This window comes from Solanum dulcamara, chromosome 4, assembly GCF_947179165.1.
Source record: "Solanum dulcamara chromosome 4, daSolDulc1.2, whole genome shotgun sequence".
Lineage (NCBI taxonomy): Eukaryota > Viridiplantae > Streptophyta > Magnoliopsida > Solanales > Solanaceae > Solanum > Solanum dulcamara.
In genome coordinates this window covers 80,378,076-80,394,856 of record NC_077240.1, presented here as the reverse complement: position 1 = coordinate 80,394,856, position 16,781 = coordinate 80,378,076, and the positions used below count along the sequence as shown (strand labels likewise).

General features: G+C 40.7%; 1 pseudogene; it reads right to left on the bottom strand.

The window, feature by feature from the left end:
- Positions 1–13,616: 13,616 nt before the first annotated feature.
- LOC129884412 (putative pentatricopeptide repeat-containing protein At1g10330) lies at positions 13,617–14,356 on the bottom strand (annotated as a pseudogene).
- Between the last annotated feature and the right edge of the window lie 2,425 nt (positions 14,357–16,781).

Sequence of the window (16,781 nt, the reverse complement as noted above, 5' to 3'; positions counted from 1 at the left end):
CATCCAATCAACTCAATCAAATCATGTCGACAAGTCTCATTACAACCTTGTCAACTCTTCAATTCTATCACAATCAATCTCAATCACATCTCCAAAAGAAATTTAAATGCACACATGTAGCATCATCTAGATATAATCAATCATTTCTTTCATCCATTTGAGAAATCTCTGAGGCTCATCACAATTTCAAGACTTTAAATTGACATTCCATATTGAGCAATATTTTCAAGAAAGTAACATCCTTTATCATAATCTACATAGTTAAGAAGATAAATAAAACATATTTCACAACTCATTTCTTCGTCAACTCATACTCACATAAGGGCTCATTTTTGTAACCTCTTAGCTCAACAACATTGACACATATAGAATCAAATAAATAGGAAACAAAACTCATTCAACCATAACCCATACCAAGGAACTCCATTTGTTTTGAACATTTAACCTTAAGCAAGAATAGGGCACATGGGTGGACTCAACCCATGTTTTTGAATAGCCTTACATACCTTAGTGAAGATTTGAAGAAAACCTTATGGTTGGGTCTTCAATGAAAAACTCAAACCTTGAAGCTCTTGGAACTCTTCTTATTGGAGAAGGATTTGGAGAGGAAGAAGAAGAGAGGGAGAGAGAAGAGGTTTCTAGGGCTTTTAGAGAGAGAGTAGGGGATGAGGAAATGATCCCAAAATAGTCTAGGGTGATACATATATAATTTGGGGCAATTCCCAAATTGCCCCTTCTCAAGAGTTCTGAACATAGGCTAAAAATGCACCTGGCGCAATAGTGGCGCATCGCGCCATTGCAGCACCAGTCTTAATACGCCTAAAACCTGCACACCTCGTAGTGGCGCGCCGCGCCAGAGACCAAACTACTGAGGCATGTTTCTGGCGCGATAGTGGTGCGTCGCGCCCTTACAGCGCCAAGGCCAAATTTTCTAGGTCCTGGAAATTTAGCTTGAAAAACCCTGCACAACTTTTAGTGGTGCGTCTCGCCAAGGACCAAACTACTGAGGCATGTTTCTGGCGCGATAGTGGCGCGTCGCGCCCTTACAGCGCCAAGGCCATTTCCCCAGCAGTTGCAACCCAGGCTAAAAATGAAATTCCTGCCGTGCTAGTTCATCTTAGGATCGTCATATCTTTTGACTCCGAACTCCAAAATTTACGTTCTTGGTGGAGTTGGAAAGAAGACTCGACGACCTTTAATTTGATAGGTCGTAGTCCACCCAGATTGATATCCTTCAAAAGATAGGGTCGTTAAAAGTCGACCCTTATACGAACTCATCCTAAACTTAGCCACGACGGATCTTTTGGATTTAGCTCGGTCCTAGGGGTCCTTGGTGACCCCACATCACCCCTAACACTGCTCAGTCCCTCAGAGACTCATCTTAAATCATGAATATACTTCAAGATACTCAGGTTCAACCCCTCCCGAACACAAGAAAGGTCCGAATCTTTGGAAAAATTTTGAGGGGTGTTACATTATCTCCCCCTTGGGATCATTCGTCCTCGAATGACGAGAAATCAAGAATAGACTCGGGGTGCAAATCACAATGAAAACTCAGTCATTCAATCAGTCAAATTCTCAATCAATTATCAATCAATACTCAAGAAGGCACAAATGAATTCAAGTCAAGGAAATAGTCATTACCTTCAACATTCTCCTCGGTAGGTACGAATAGATGGGGATATTTAGATTTCATGGCTTCCTCCGCTTCCCATGTGGCTTCCTCAACAAATTGGTTTCTCCACAGGACTTTGACTGAGGCGACTTCTTTGTTCCTCAGTTTGCGAGCTTGGCGATCAAGAATTTAGACCGGAACCTCTTCATAAGACAAGCTATCCTTAATTCCAATGCTATCAATGGGGACTACCAACGAGGGATCTTCCAAGCACTTTTTCAACATCGAAACGTGGAATACCGGATGAATAGAGGCTAGCTCTGAAGGCAACTCCAACTCATAAGCAACACTCCCAATTCGCCTCAAGATCTGGTAAGGACCAATATATCGAGGACTAAGCTTCCCCTTCTTTCCAAACCTCATGACACCCTTCATGGGAGACACTTTCAAGTACACCCAATCTCCCACCTCAAACTCCAAGTCTCTCCTCCTCACGTCAGCGTAAGATTTTTGGCGGCTTTGGGCTGTCTTTAGCCTATCTTGGATAACTCTCACCTTCTCCATGGCTTGGTGAACAAGGTCAGGCCCAATCAACTCGGCTTCACCAACTTCAAACCACCCAATGGGAGATCTACACCTCTTCTCATACAAAGCTTTATAAGGAGCCATTTGAATGCTTGCATGATAACTATTATTATATGCAAACTCTATGAGAGGTAAGTGGTCATCCCAACTTCCCTTGAAGTCAAGTACACAGTCCCTCAACATATCTTCCAATGTCTGGATGGTGCGATCTGCCTGGCCATCTGTTTGAGGATGGAAGGTTGTACTCAAGTTCACCTTCGAACCTAACCCCTTCTGAAAAGATTTCCAAAATTGGGAAGTGAATTGAGCTCCTCTGTCTGAGATGATAGACAAAGGGACCCCATGCAATCTGATGACCTCCTGTATATACAACTTTGCATAATCTTCTGCGGTATCAGTAGTCTTAACCGCTAAGAAGTGAGCTGATTTCGTCATTCTATCCACAATCACCAAATGGAATCATGTTGCTTTCGGGACTTCGGCAAGCCTATAATAAAGTCTATGTTGATCATGTCCCACTTCCATTCTGGAATTTCTATGTTTTGGGCTAAACCACATGGCCTTTGATGCTCAACCTTCACCTATTGGCAATTCGGGCACTTGGAAACAAATTCCGTAATATCCCTCTTCATCCCACTCCACCAATAGATTTCCCTCAAGTCATGATACATTTTCGTAGAGCCTGGATGAATGGAGTACCTGGAACTATGCGCTTCGGCCATAATCCTCTCTTGAACATCATCGACATCCGGCACACACAATCTATTTTGGTACCTCAACACACAATCTCCCCTTTTAGTGAAAACCATTACCTCTTGTTTGTGAATAACTCCCTTCAATTGGAGAAGGATGGAATCTTGGTCTTGCTTCTCCTTTACCTCTGCCACAAGTGAGGACGTAGACCCATCCTGAACAGTAACTCCGCCTTCATTGTTCTCTTCTAGATGAACTCCTAATCGGGCTAATCTGTGTACCTCCTTCGCCAATTCTCTCCTTCCTTCCTCCACGTGGGCAGTGCTACCCATAGACAACCTGCTAAGAGCATCAGCAACAACATTAGCTTTACCTGGATGGTAGAGGATGCTTATATCATAGTCCTTGAGTAGCTCAAGCCATCTTCTTTGCCTCAGGTTGAGTTCCTTCTGGCTAAAGACGTATTGCAACCTCTTGTGATCGGTGAATACATCGATATGCACTCCATACAGGTAGTGGCACCAGATTTTAAGCGCAAACACCACAGCTGCCAGCTCAAGGTTATAAGTTGGGTAATTCCTCTCATGAAGCTTAAGCTGTCTTGAAGCATAGGCTATCACCTTCCCCCTTTGCATCAACACACAGCCCAAACCAATTCTGGATGCATCATAATAGATCACAAAACCCTCTGTTCCATCGGGCAAAGTTAGAACAAGAGCAGTGGTTAGCTTGGTCTTCAATTTCTGGAAACTCTCCTTACAAGCATCGGACCATTGGAACTTAGCCTTTTTTTGGGTCAGCTTGGTCAATGGTGATGATATGGATGAGAATCCTTCTACAAACCTCCGATAATAGCCAGCCAAACCCAAAAAGCTCCTTATCTCTGTTGGGGATGTGGGTCTGGGCCAATTCTTCACGGCCTCAATCTTCTGGGCGTCAACCTGAATACCATCTCCAGATATAATGTGGCCTAAGAAGGCCACTGATGCAAGCCAAAATTCACATTTAGAGAACTTTGCATACAATACCTGGTCCCTCAAAGTTTGTAAAACGACTCTAAGATGATAGGTGTGCTCCTTTTCATTCTTGGAGTAGACCAGAATATCATCTATGAATACAATCACAAACATATCAAGATATGGTTTAAACACTCGGTTTATGAGATCCATAAAAGCTGCGGGGGCATTAGTCAACCCGAAGGACATAACCAAAAATTCGAAGTGGCCATAACGAGTCCGGAAAGAAGTCTTCGGAATATCACATTCTCTCACCTTCAACTGGTGGTAGCCGGATCTCAAGTCTATCTTTGAGAAACAAGTGGCACCCTGAAGCTGATCAAATAAATTATCTATTCTGGGGAGAGGGTATTTGTTCTTTACGGTGACCCTATTCAGCTGCCTGTAGTCAATACACATTCTAAGAGACCCATCTTTTTTTCGAACAAATAGGACCGGAGCTCCCTATGGTGAGACACTTGGCCTAATAAATCCCTTATCTACTAAGTCCTTCAACTGCTCCTTCAACTCTCTCAACTCAACTTGGGCCATTCTATATGGAGGAATTGAGATAGGCTGGGTATCAGGAAGAACATCAATCCCGAAGTCGATCTCCCTATCAGGAGGGACTCTAGGTAGATCCTCGGGAAAAATGTTGGGAAACTCATTGACAATCGGAACCGACTCGAGGGATGGAGACTCAATGTTATCATCTTTCACTCGGACAAGGTGATAAATACACCCCTTTGAGATTAACTTCCTGGCCCTAAGGTATGAAATAAACTTACCCTTAGGTGCAACAGGACTACCCTTCCACTCTATGACAGCCTCATTCAGGAATTTGAACGTGACAATCTGAGTTCTACAATCAATAGAGGCATAACAGACATAGAGCCAGTCCATGCCAATGATTACGTCAAAATCAACCATGTCCAACTCAACTAGGTCGGACAAGGTATCCCTGTGATAAATGGACATAGTGCAATCTCTATATACTCTCTCAGCTAAGACAGAATCACCGACAGGAGTGGCCATACAGAAAGGCTCAAGAAGACGTTCAGGAATTTTATTAAATCTACTAGCCACATAAGGAGTCACAAAAGATAGGGTGGCACCTGGATCCATCAAAATATAACAGTCAAGAGAAGAGACTCAAATCATACCCGTCACGACGTTTGGAGAGCCTCCTGATCTTGGCGACTACCCATGGCATATAGGCGGTTTGTACCTCTACTCGTATCTGAAGTAGTGCCCCTTTGATTACCCCTAGCTGGTGCTGCGGCGGTATCAGACTGGGCTCTGTTCCTCTATACCGGACACTCCTTCTGAAAATGGTCCATTTGGCCGCATTTATAACAACCAACCCTTCCTGCTCTGCATTCTCCCAAGTGGAGCCTACCACACTTGCTGCATGGTGGCTTTCCCCACGTACCTTGACTTACACTGGCCTGGAATTGAGAACCTTGGGGTCTGAAATTCTGGCGACCTTGTCCCTACCGATCATACCTGTTCTGCGGCATCGGTGCACTGGTGGTAGATGAGGCATAGTTGGAAGGCCTCTTCTGGAAGAAGGACCTGTTTCCCTTGCTTTGCCTCTGCTCATTCTCATGCCCGGCTGATCTTGCCTTCTTGCTCAGATGCTTCTCTCTGTCCTTTCTCTTCTCCTCCTCCACCCGTTGGGCGTACACCATTAACCTTGAAATATCCATATCGGAGATCAACAATGCTGCTTTACACTTCTTCTTCACATGCCTCCCTAATCCAGAGACGAACTTCCTCATCTTTGACCTCACATCAGGAATCATTTCTGGAGCATACCTGGACAGCTGGATGAACTTCAGGCTATACTCCTTAACGGTCATGCCTTCTTGTTTCAGATTCACAAATTCTTCCACTTTCGCTTCCCTCAATTCTCGGGGAAAGAAGTGGTCAAGGAAGGCTCCCTCAAATTCATCCCATCTAGCAGGTTCAGCATCCTCACCCCTACCCTGTTCCCATTGGTTATACCAAATGTTTACCACATCTTTGAGTTGATAAGACACCAACTCGACCCCCTCAATTTCCGTAGCATGCATAGCTTTTAGAATTTTCCATATCTCATCAATAAAGTTTTGAGGATCTTCATCAACTTTAGAACCCGTGAATGCCGGTGGATTCATCCTCAGAAAATCTCTAATTCTAGTGGCAGCAGATGGCTCTTGGGAGCTAGAGCTAAGAGTCGGCGAACTCAGATTACCATTTCGGGCAGCCATTAGTTGTGTGAGCATTACAATTGCCCCTCGAAATTCTGCCTCTGATGTGGGTCAAGGTGGAGTAGCTGGCACTTGGGGTGCCTCCGAGTATCTCGCAGGTCGGCCTCTAGCCCTTGCCGGGCGTGCCTCGGACTGGGGCATCTCGGCGTTATCAACATTCCTCTGGCTAGCAGTACGTTTTGGAGGCATTATCTGTAACCTATAAACGCACCAATTAGAAGGGAAGTTTCATAGAGTTTAACTCCATCGCACGAATTCAGAGTATGAAAGAAGTGAAACAATTTCTAATGTCCTATAGCCTCCTGCTTATAAGTGTGGTGCACAACACACCCATAAGCAAGACTCTACTAGACACGGCTTCATAGACTCCCTAGGACACTTGAACTCTGGGCTTTGATACCATGTTTGTCACGCCCCGGGAGGGTACCCTAGATGTAACCGGCACTCGAAGGCCATCTCTGACCTCCGAGCGAACCACCTGGTCTAGTCACACCTTCATTCAATCACATTCTCTTAGCGGAAACTTAATTAATAAAATGTTATTCACAATGTGAGGCTGAAGGCCAAACATTTATCAACTCAACAAACACATAAAATAAGACTCCTCCAAAATAACCGTTCAACCTCTCCACACTCCAGTCTATGAAGCCTCTATCTAAGTCCAAGAGGTGCCAATGACAAGTCCATGGCTACCAACAACCAAATAAGGGAAATGAAAACAAAACTGTATAAGAAGGCTCAACATCCTCCGGAAACTAGGAGGACTCACCAACTAGCCGAAAGTGTATGTGGATCTTCAACGGAGCGCCGGTTGATGATCTCTAGTACCTGTCTCTGCATCATGAATCAATGCAGGCCAAATAGCGTCTATACATGGAATGCACGAGTATGTAAAATGGCCGAATGCAATGAACATCAAGGAAGATTTAGTCAACTCAGGATCTCAACTCATATATATATATATACATACAGGACAACTCACTCAAATGTCCTAAGTCTACACAAGAAATAGTTTAGACAGGACTAACTCATGAGCATATAGCAACTCGCTCAACTCAACTGACTCAGAGTACTATAAAGACCTATTTGGGAGTTTCTCTTATCCGACAACCATCACTTATGAGCCAGTGAAGGTACAACAAAACGACGTTGTTGCCGCGCCCGTTCATACTTTGCCAGGGTATGAACGAATCAAACACTCATAGATCCAATCCAACCAAGTCTTATAATGTCAGGACAAATCTCTCGGGGAAGCATCCGACTTTAACGGTTCAATCCCCCCTACGTTTGGCAACATAGGTATTGGGTTCGAGTATGGACTATACTCTTGCCCAATTCGGTGCTCGATACTCCTCCCAAGACTCAATGCTCATAAAACTCCATCCTATCAACTCAATCAAATCATGTCGACAAGTCTCATTACAACCTTGTCAACTCTTCAAATCTATCACAATCAATCTCAATCACATCTCCAAAAGAAATTTAAATGCACACATGTAGCGTCATCTAGATATAATCAATCATTTCTTTCATCCATTTGAGAAATCTCTGAGGCTCATCACAATTTCAAGACTTTAAATTGACATTCCATATTGAGCAACATTTTCAAGAAAGTAACATCCTTTATCATAATCTACATAGTTAAGAAGATAAATAAAACATATTTCACAACTCATTTCTTCATCAACTCATACTCACATAAGGGCTCATTTTTGGAACCTCTTATCTCAACAACATTGACACATATAAAATCAAATAAATAGGAAACAAAACTCATTCAACCATAACCCATACCAAGGAACTCCATTTTTTTTGAACATTTAACCTCAAGCAAGAATAGGGCACATAGGTGGACTCAACCCATGTTTTTGGATAGCCTTACATACCTTAGTGAAGACTTGAAGAAAACCTTGTGGTTGGGTCTTCAATGGAAAACTCAAACCTTGAAGCTCTTGGAACTCTTCTTGTTGGAGAAGGATTTGGAGAGGAAGAAGAAGAGAGGGAGAGAGAAGAGGTTTCTAGGGATATTAGAGAGAGAGTGGGGGCTGAGGAAATGATCCCAAAATAGTCTAGGGTGATACATATATAATTTGGGGCAATTCCCAAATTGCCCCTTCTCAAAAGTTCTGAACATAGGCTAAAAATGCACCTGGCGCGATAGTGGCGCGTCACGCTATTGTAGTGCCAGGCTAAATACGCCTAAAACCTGCACACCTCGTAGTGGCGTGCCGCACCAGAGACCAAACTACTGAGGCATGTTTCTGGCGCGATAGTGGCGCGTCGCGCCCTTACAGCGCCAAGGCCAAATTTTCTAGGTCCTGGAAATTTGGCCTGAAAAACCCTGCACAACTTTTAGTGGTGCGTCTCGCCAAGGACCAAACTACTGAGGCATGTTTCTGGCGCGATAGTGGCGCGTCGCGCCCTTACAGCGCCAAGGCCATTTCCCCAGCAGTTGCAACCCAGGCCAAAAATGAAATTCCTGCCGTGCTAGTTCATCTTAGGATCGTCATATCTTTTGACTCCGAACTCCAAAATTTACGTTCTTAGTGGCGTTGGAAAGAAGACTCGATGATCTTTAATTTGATAAGTCGTGGGCCACCCAGATTGACGTCCTTCAAAAGATAGGGTCGTTAAAATTCGACCCTTATATGAACTCATCCTAAACTTAGCCACGACGGATCTTTTGGACTTAGCTCGGTCCTAGGGGTCCTTGGTGACCCCACATCACCCCTAACACTGCTCAGTCCCTCAGAGACTCATCTTAACTCACGAATATACTTCAAGATACTCGGGTTCAACCCCTCCCGAACACAAGAAGGGTCCGAATCTTTGGAAAAATTTTGAGGGGTGTTACAAAAATACTATGGACATGTTTGGAGGCTAAAAGTGTACTTGTGGCATACATTAGGTTGATCAAGGAAATGTATGAGGGATCCAAAACCAGGGTAAGGATAGTAGGAGGGGACTCAAAGCACTTTCCAATGGTGATGGGGTTGCATCAAGGATCAGCTCTTAGTCCATTTTTATTTGCCTTGGTGATGGACGGATTGACGCGACAAATTCAAGGTGAGGTGCCATGGTGTATGCTTTTCGCGGATGATATAGTCCTGATTGATGAAACTCGTAGTGGAGTTAACGCTAAGCTGGAGGATTGGAGACATACCTTGGAGTCTAAAGGGTTTAAGCTGAGTAGGACCAAGACAGAGTACCTAGAGTGCAAGTTCAGTGAGATACCTCAGGAGGTTGGCGTGAAAGTTAGGCTTGGTGCCCAGGCCATCCAAAATAGAAGTAGTTGCAAGTATCTTGGGTCTATCATGCAAGGCAGCGGGGAGATTGATGATGATGTCACACATCATATTGGGGTAGGGTGGATGAAATGGTGGCTCGCTTCCAGAGTGCTATGTGACAACAAGGTGCCACCAAAACTTAAGGGCATGTTCTACAAAGTGGTGGTTAGACCGGCTATGTTGTATGGGGCGGAGTGTTGGGCAGTTAAGACTTCTTACGTTCAAAAGATGAAAGTTGTCGAGATGAGAATGTTGAGATAGATGTGTGGGCACACTAGGAGAGACAGGATTAGAAATAAGGCTATTCGGACAAGGTGGGAGTGGCCTCGGTGGAAGACAAGATGCAGGAAATGTGACTGAGATGGTTCGGGCATGTGAAGAGGAGAGACACAGATGCCCCAGTGCGGAGGTGTGAGAGGCTGGCCATGGATGGTTACAGAAGAGGTAGGGGTAGGCCGAAGAAGTATTGGGGAGAGGTGATTAGACAGGATATGGCACAGATAGAGCTTACCGAGAACATGACCTTAGATAGGAGGGTGTGGAGGACCCACATTAGGGTAGAAGGCTAGTACTTAGTCTCGTTTTTCTTTCCTATTCGTAGGCACATTAGCTTATTACAACTTCGTGTGCTCTAATTTCTATTATTATTTATTCCTTTTTATACTTTGATTACTCTATTTTATCTGTGATGCTTTCGTTATTTGTTTTTTATTTTTTCCATATCGCTTTTAATTTCTTAGCCTTATCTGATATCTTTTTATGTTTTTATGCTTTTATTGAGCCGAGGGTCTCCAGGAAACAGCCCTACCTTGGTAAGAGTAAGGTCTGCGTATACTCTACCTTTCCCGGACCCCACGTTGTGGGATTTCACTGGGTTGTTGTTGTTGTTGTTGTTGTAGTAATACAAAGGGTTTCAACACATGCATTAGATTGATTAGTAACATAACTATCCTTCAAATCCCTCTCAAGACATTTCCCATTTCCCAAGGCTAAAAAGTGTGGAGGGTATTTTTGTAAACAAACATTTTTTCATAGAATAACTAATGCAAGTATTACTAATACACTCTATCCAGCATTATTCTTATACACCCTACTAACGACCCCTAACAGATCAACCACACAATCACAAAGTTCCATCTTAGCTACAAGTCCAAATTCATGTGACATTGCTTCAAACAATTTTAAATCGAAATCGATAAGCTTGCATGTGCGCAAGCTAATAGAACTGCCACGAAGGTAATCTCATTTGGTTGCAGCCCCTTTGCTCTCATACATCGTTAATGCATGCTTCTCCCTACCATTCAAAGGTAGGGAAGAAATCACAGCATTCCAAGCGCAAACCTGTTTGCTAACCATCGCATCGAATTCCTTTGAAGCATATACCAAACAACCCATCTTCCCATAAAATGTGATCAATTCACTCGTCAAGAAGACACTCAACTCCTCATTATTTACCATGTAAGCATGTACTTTCCTCCCTAGATATAACACCACACCAATCTAGTCTCCATAAGGCATTTTCAGTCAAGTTAGTTGAGGGAAACCATGTACCAAAGTTGCAGTCTGCAATTTTAACTTTTTTTTCATTGAAGTTAAAGAGACTATGATCTCAGAAATGGGAATCTTCCGATCCATAACTCAGAAAATCTATTATCCAATATGGCCTCAGGGTCTCAGAAGAAGAATCGTTTGTTACTATAATCAATGAATTCAGAATTACACGCTATAGGGACAACCTCTCGTGATACTACTACAACATGGAGCAAACGGTGTCACAAAAATTAAAGGAAATAAATCATGTCATAAGGTTGTCCCTATAGCTTGTAACTATAAAGATAAAAGTATCACAATTTTCCATCAATAACTGTCCAGATTAGAAAGGAAGTCACACTAATAACATTTGAAGCCACTGGCTACCACAAACTAACAAAGTACCATCTCTATCAAGTCCCAAGGGTTTTGGTTCACTGGTAAGAGCACCTGGTATTTAAGTGGAGAAGGGTAGACAGATAGGTCAGTCATCTACCGAGTTTGAAACTTGCGTCAGCTGGCTCTTGGAAATTTCTCGGTTTTTTTAAAAAAGAAAAGTACTATCAGAATCAAGGCTTTCATAATTCTGAAGGCAGGTTATTCTCATGTTCTGCCACCTCATTTGTGTTCCTTGAAATCTTGTGCATGCTATAAGATATAGCTTAACACTATCACTATCATCAATGAATTCAGCATTACACGCTATAGGGGCAGCCACTCGTGATACTCTAAAGATCAAAAAATCACAATTTTCTATGAGTAACTTTCCAAACTAACATTTGAGGCCACCACAAACTAAAAACGTATTGACCAGTTATCATGGGAAAAAACAAATCACCTTTTAGCTGCAGATTGTTGAATTTTAACCAAATGGGGTTTCTCTACTATGCTTTGGAAACTAATGGCCATTTTTAATTGGCAAGGAGGAATCTTATTCATTCCATATAGATTGACATATTTTAAACTCAGGAGATTTGGACCCAACTTCAACTTCTTGTCTACAATATTTCAAGAAGAGTAAAACAAGTTGTTATCGGAATTTACTTTGAAAATTTAAAAATGGCCTTCATACTTACTTGGAACTTTTATTTTTCTTTGTAACGAACTGAATGGACGAACAGGGCCTAATATTGCTGCTTATTAGAATAAGTGGAATTTTCATAAATAACTTAGTCCTAAAACTTAATAGGCCGAAATAGCTACCGTTTAGGTAATTACATTCCGTAACTATAGCTATATCAGCTGTTTGTATAATTCACTGTCAATATACAAATCCGTTTGTATAATTCGCTGTCAACATACAAGCAGGGAAAATTTGGTAAGTTCTCTAGCTTGTCGCATCTTGATTTGAAGCATTCAAGTTTTACAGATCTAATCCCAGCAGAAATCTCTCATCTTTCTAAATTATATGTTCTTGGTATCTCGACTATTTATCCATATGAGCTTAGTCTTGAGCCTCACAATTTTGAACTGCTCCTTAGAACTTGACCCAATTAAGAGAGCTCAACCTTTACGGTGTGGATATCGATGTATTTTCTACCTCCTTCATCCTTAAAGCTCTTAACTTTAATTCTTTCATTTTTGAAAATTGCAGGATTCAAATCTACTGAGTTGCTGGGATGCTTTAAAAGCCTTTATCTTTCATAGTTTGTGATGTTTACATAAAGTGTTTGTCATCCTATGAATAAAGACGTAACTTTTCTTCCATTGAGACTCAACCAGATTTTATTTTCATTTGTCTATGGCAAGGTAAGGTTGCGTACAATAGACCCTTGTGGTCAGGCCCTTCCCCGGATCCCGCGCATAGCGGGAGCTTTAGTGCACCGGGCTGCCCTTTTTTGTCTATGGCATGTAAAAACAAATTCCAACACGGCCTCTCTCAAAAGGAGAATCTTCTGTTATTATCATCAATGAATTCAGCATTACACGCTCATAGCGTTGTATCATTTAAGTACCTACAGATGAATTTGAGAGAAAATAAGATGAATTGGTAAAGTTCTACTGGTTGATAATATAATGTTTAGGGATCACGTACAATGCCCAAGGACTAGATCATAGTAAAACATGTGACAATCTATCATGATATTGTCCAACATATAATAATTTGAATAGCGGCAATGGGGTTGGTCTAGCAGTTGAAAAGTAGGAGAAACAACCTTGAAAACCAATTGAATTAATCGAGCAGAACACAAGCTTACCTGGATATCACTGCTATACAACAACAACTACGCATCAGTCCCAAACAACAACTTTCATAGAGACCTGCAACAATGTTTAAAGCCTCAAGTAAGATTAGATATGAACACACAATTGAGTGATAAAATTTCTAGTGATCGAAATCCATATGGATTTGACACTTTATTTAGGAAGAAATCAAGCAGAACCGCTTGCCTATAGGTGATGCTTATCGTGATCAACTATTGTTCAGATTAATTAATTAGCAAAGCCGCCCCATAATTTCAAAGTTTCGGGGCAAGAGAAAAAGATTCAGAAAAAGAAAAGTGGAAAACAAAAAGAAATACCTTGCCAAACCGACTTTGGAACCAGGTTGGCCGTGCATTTTCACAAAAATGCATCCTCCTTGATCTGTCAAGCTAAGACTTAACTGATTTGGATGAGTCGAGATTCCATCACCAAGCTGTGGCAGTTATAAGCTCCACTAAAAAAAACTGTGGGCTGGAACCTTGTGTATTCCAGTCTCAAACATTGCTTTCCTCAATGCAGCAGCATGATCCCACCTCTCTGCGCCAGCATAAATGCTTGAGAATTGCACATAACGCCCTGAATGATTTGGTTGTGACTCAAGCAGTAGTTGTGCTACTTCTTTTCCCAATTCAATAGCTCCATGAAGTCTACAAGCACCCATCAGAGCCCCCAAGACAGTGGCATCAGCTTCAAAAGGCATCTTCTTTACGAAGTCGTACTCTTCCTGTAGTAGCCCAGCTCTCCCTAAGAGATCAACCACACAACCATAATGTTCCATCTTAGCTACAAGTCCAAATTCATGTGACATTGCTTCAAACAATTTAAAACCAAAATCGACAAGCTTGGCACGCGCACAAGCTGATAGAACAGCCACAAAGGTAATCTCATTTGGTTGCAGCCCCTTTGCCCTCATCTTCTCATACATCGTTAATGCCTGCTTTTCTCTTCCATTCAAAGCTAGGGAAGAAATCATAGCATTCCAAGAGCAAACCTGCTTGCTAACCATTGCGTCAAATATCTTTGAAGCATAAACCAAACAACCCATCTTCCCATAAAACGCGATCAATCCCCATTCTTTACCATATAAGCATGTACTTGCCTCCCTAGATATAACGCCACACCAACATCCAAAAACGTGCAAGAAGAAAGAACACTAACAAACGTAGCCTCAACATTGTCAGCACCTGAGATCATGGGGAAATAATTTATAAGCAGTCAGAGACATTTTTCACTATCCCGCGCAGTGATGGAGTCAGGAAATATAAAATATAAGAAAATAAACACACAAAGAAAGCAAGGGGATTCAATATCTATTACATATACAACAACAACAACATACCCAGTGAAATCCCACAAGTGAAGTCTAGGGAGGATAGAGTGTATGGAGACCTTATCACTACTTCGTGAAGGTAGAGAGATTGTTTCCGGAAGACTCTTGACTCGAGTACAACAATCAGAGTATGTATGAAAAGGAAAAATGACAAAGAAGAAAATATAGCAACTACTACGGAAACAATAACAACAACAAAATAATGCACTAATCGAAACATCATAAAAATAGGTGGTGGTAGAAAGCAAAAGCAAGTCACTACAAGAATAACGCTATTACTACAACCGACACCACTAACCCTAAACCCTTCAAGAAGCAAGCGAACATTACCTATTCACCTTCTACCCTAATCCGTAATCTCTACATCCTCCTACCTAAGGTTATGTTTTCGGTAAGCTGGAGTTGAGGACATTAAAAAAAAGTAATTTTATGCAGATTCTTTCCCTTTGACTTAGCTATTAGAATTTTCATTTGATCATCACTTGTTACACTATCAGTTAACATATACTCTAGTCTCTAAGAAGGCATTTACTAAAATCTTTTTGTTGACTTATTGAAACCTTTACCATTGAGCTAACTTTGTAAGAAAGGGGTTGTAGATTATTTGTTATACATCAATTTCTATTCAACCTCTTTTATCCTTGAAGCTCTTAATTTTAATTCTTGATTTTTGAAAATTGCTAGTTTCGAGTCTAATTTGTTGGTGGAATGCAAATACAAGCTTATACTTTCAGAGTTTTTGATGTTTCATGAAGTGTTTATTACCCTATGAATAAAGACATGAGTTTTCTTCCTTTGCAACTTAACCAGATTTGTTTTCATATGTCAATAGTATGTGGAACTAAATTCAGCATCATCATTATTAGTTCCTAGGAATTTCATCAAATGCAATAAGGGTCAAAACATCTTTTGAGCCGAGCATCTATCAAAAATAGTCTCTACCTCATCAAAGATAGAGGCAAGTTTTGCTTACATCCTACACTCCCACTTGTGAAACTGCAGTGAGTACATATTAGTTGTTGTTCTTGTTGTTACAAGGGACAAACCAGAAACCCCACCAAAGCAAAGCAAACTTTTTCCCACAAAACTTAGCAAATGAATCAAAAAAGAGCTAGTTTTGAGTACAAAAAATTACCTTTAAGCTGCAAATCCTTGAATTTTAGCCAAATGGGATTTCTCTATTATGCTTTTGAAATTATTTTTTTTTAAAAAAATTTAAAAATTATTTTAAAAAAAATCTCCTTTTTGCTCCGCTGATCACGGATGAATTAGGGCTCCAAAAATTAAAAAAGATATTATAGTCCCTTTGTCCCAAAATATTTGCTAGAAGTACAACTTTTAATTGAAGGGAAGCTATTTTAAAAGGGTAATATTTAATTATATAGTCCCTTTGTCCCAAAATATTTGTCATATTTTATTTTTTTAAAGTTAATTTAACTGATATTCCAAGCTAAATTGGATTAAATTAGTTTAATATATTAAAATTAAACTTAAGTATCCGCAAACTACAAGAAAAGTGTTAAAAGAAGCAGTTTTTGTCATAGCAATAGGATAAAAACTATATATTTTAAAACATTAGTCAAATTTATATAGTTTGACTCTCGAAAAAAAGAAACATGACAAGTAATTTGAGACGGGGAAAAAAAATAATTTTCATGACCATGAATCGAAAATTGTATCAAAAATCTTCACATTTAAGATCATAAATCTTTCAATTTAACACTCAAACCAATTATTGGACTCCAAGTATTCTAATGAGCTGGAAGTAGATAGCAAAACTTAGACTTTGTAATCTTAATGTTCTCTATCTCAAATAAAACAAAAAAAAAATATTAAAGGTAAAGTTAAAAAAAGAAAAAGAACATGATGCTTTTACAAATGGTACAACAATTATTTTAAGCCACTAACGTGTTGGACCAATAAGTAATCTCTCCTTCATCCTTAATCAGATTTATCGGCTTAGAGCATTAAATATAAAATCGCGTTTGTTAGGAAGTGTTTAATCCCCAATATGAGATTTTCCTATGCAAATCACCCTATCTTTACATTACAAATGTAAATATTATCATTAACAAGTACAAAAACAATACACCTAAAGAGCACTTACCCTCATATTGCAAAAAGCACTGTTGAATCTTTAGTGCACTGGATCCTGCGAATAGTGAGAGCTTTAGTGCACCGGACTACCCTTATTTACATTGACTTCTCTAACCACCTTCCATAGAATAGTTTATAGAGTAGTCTAGTATAGTATTTGGGATAAGAATCTTATAGAAATATCTAGATATT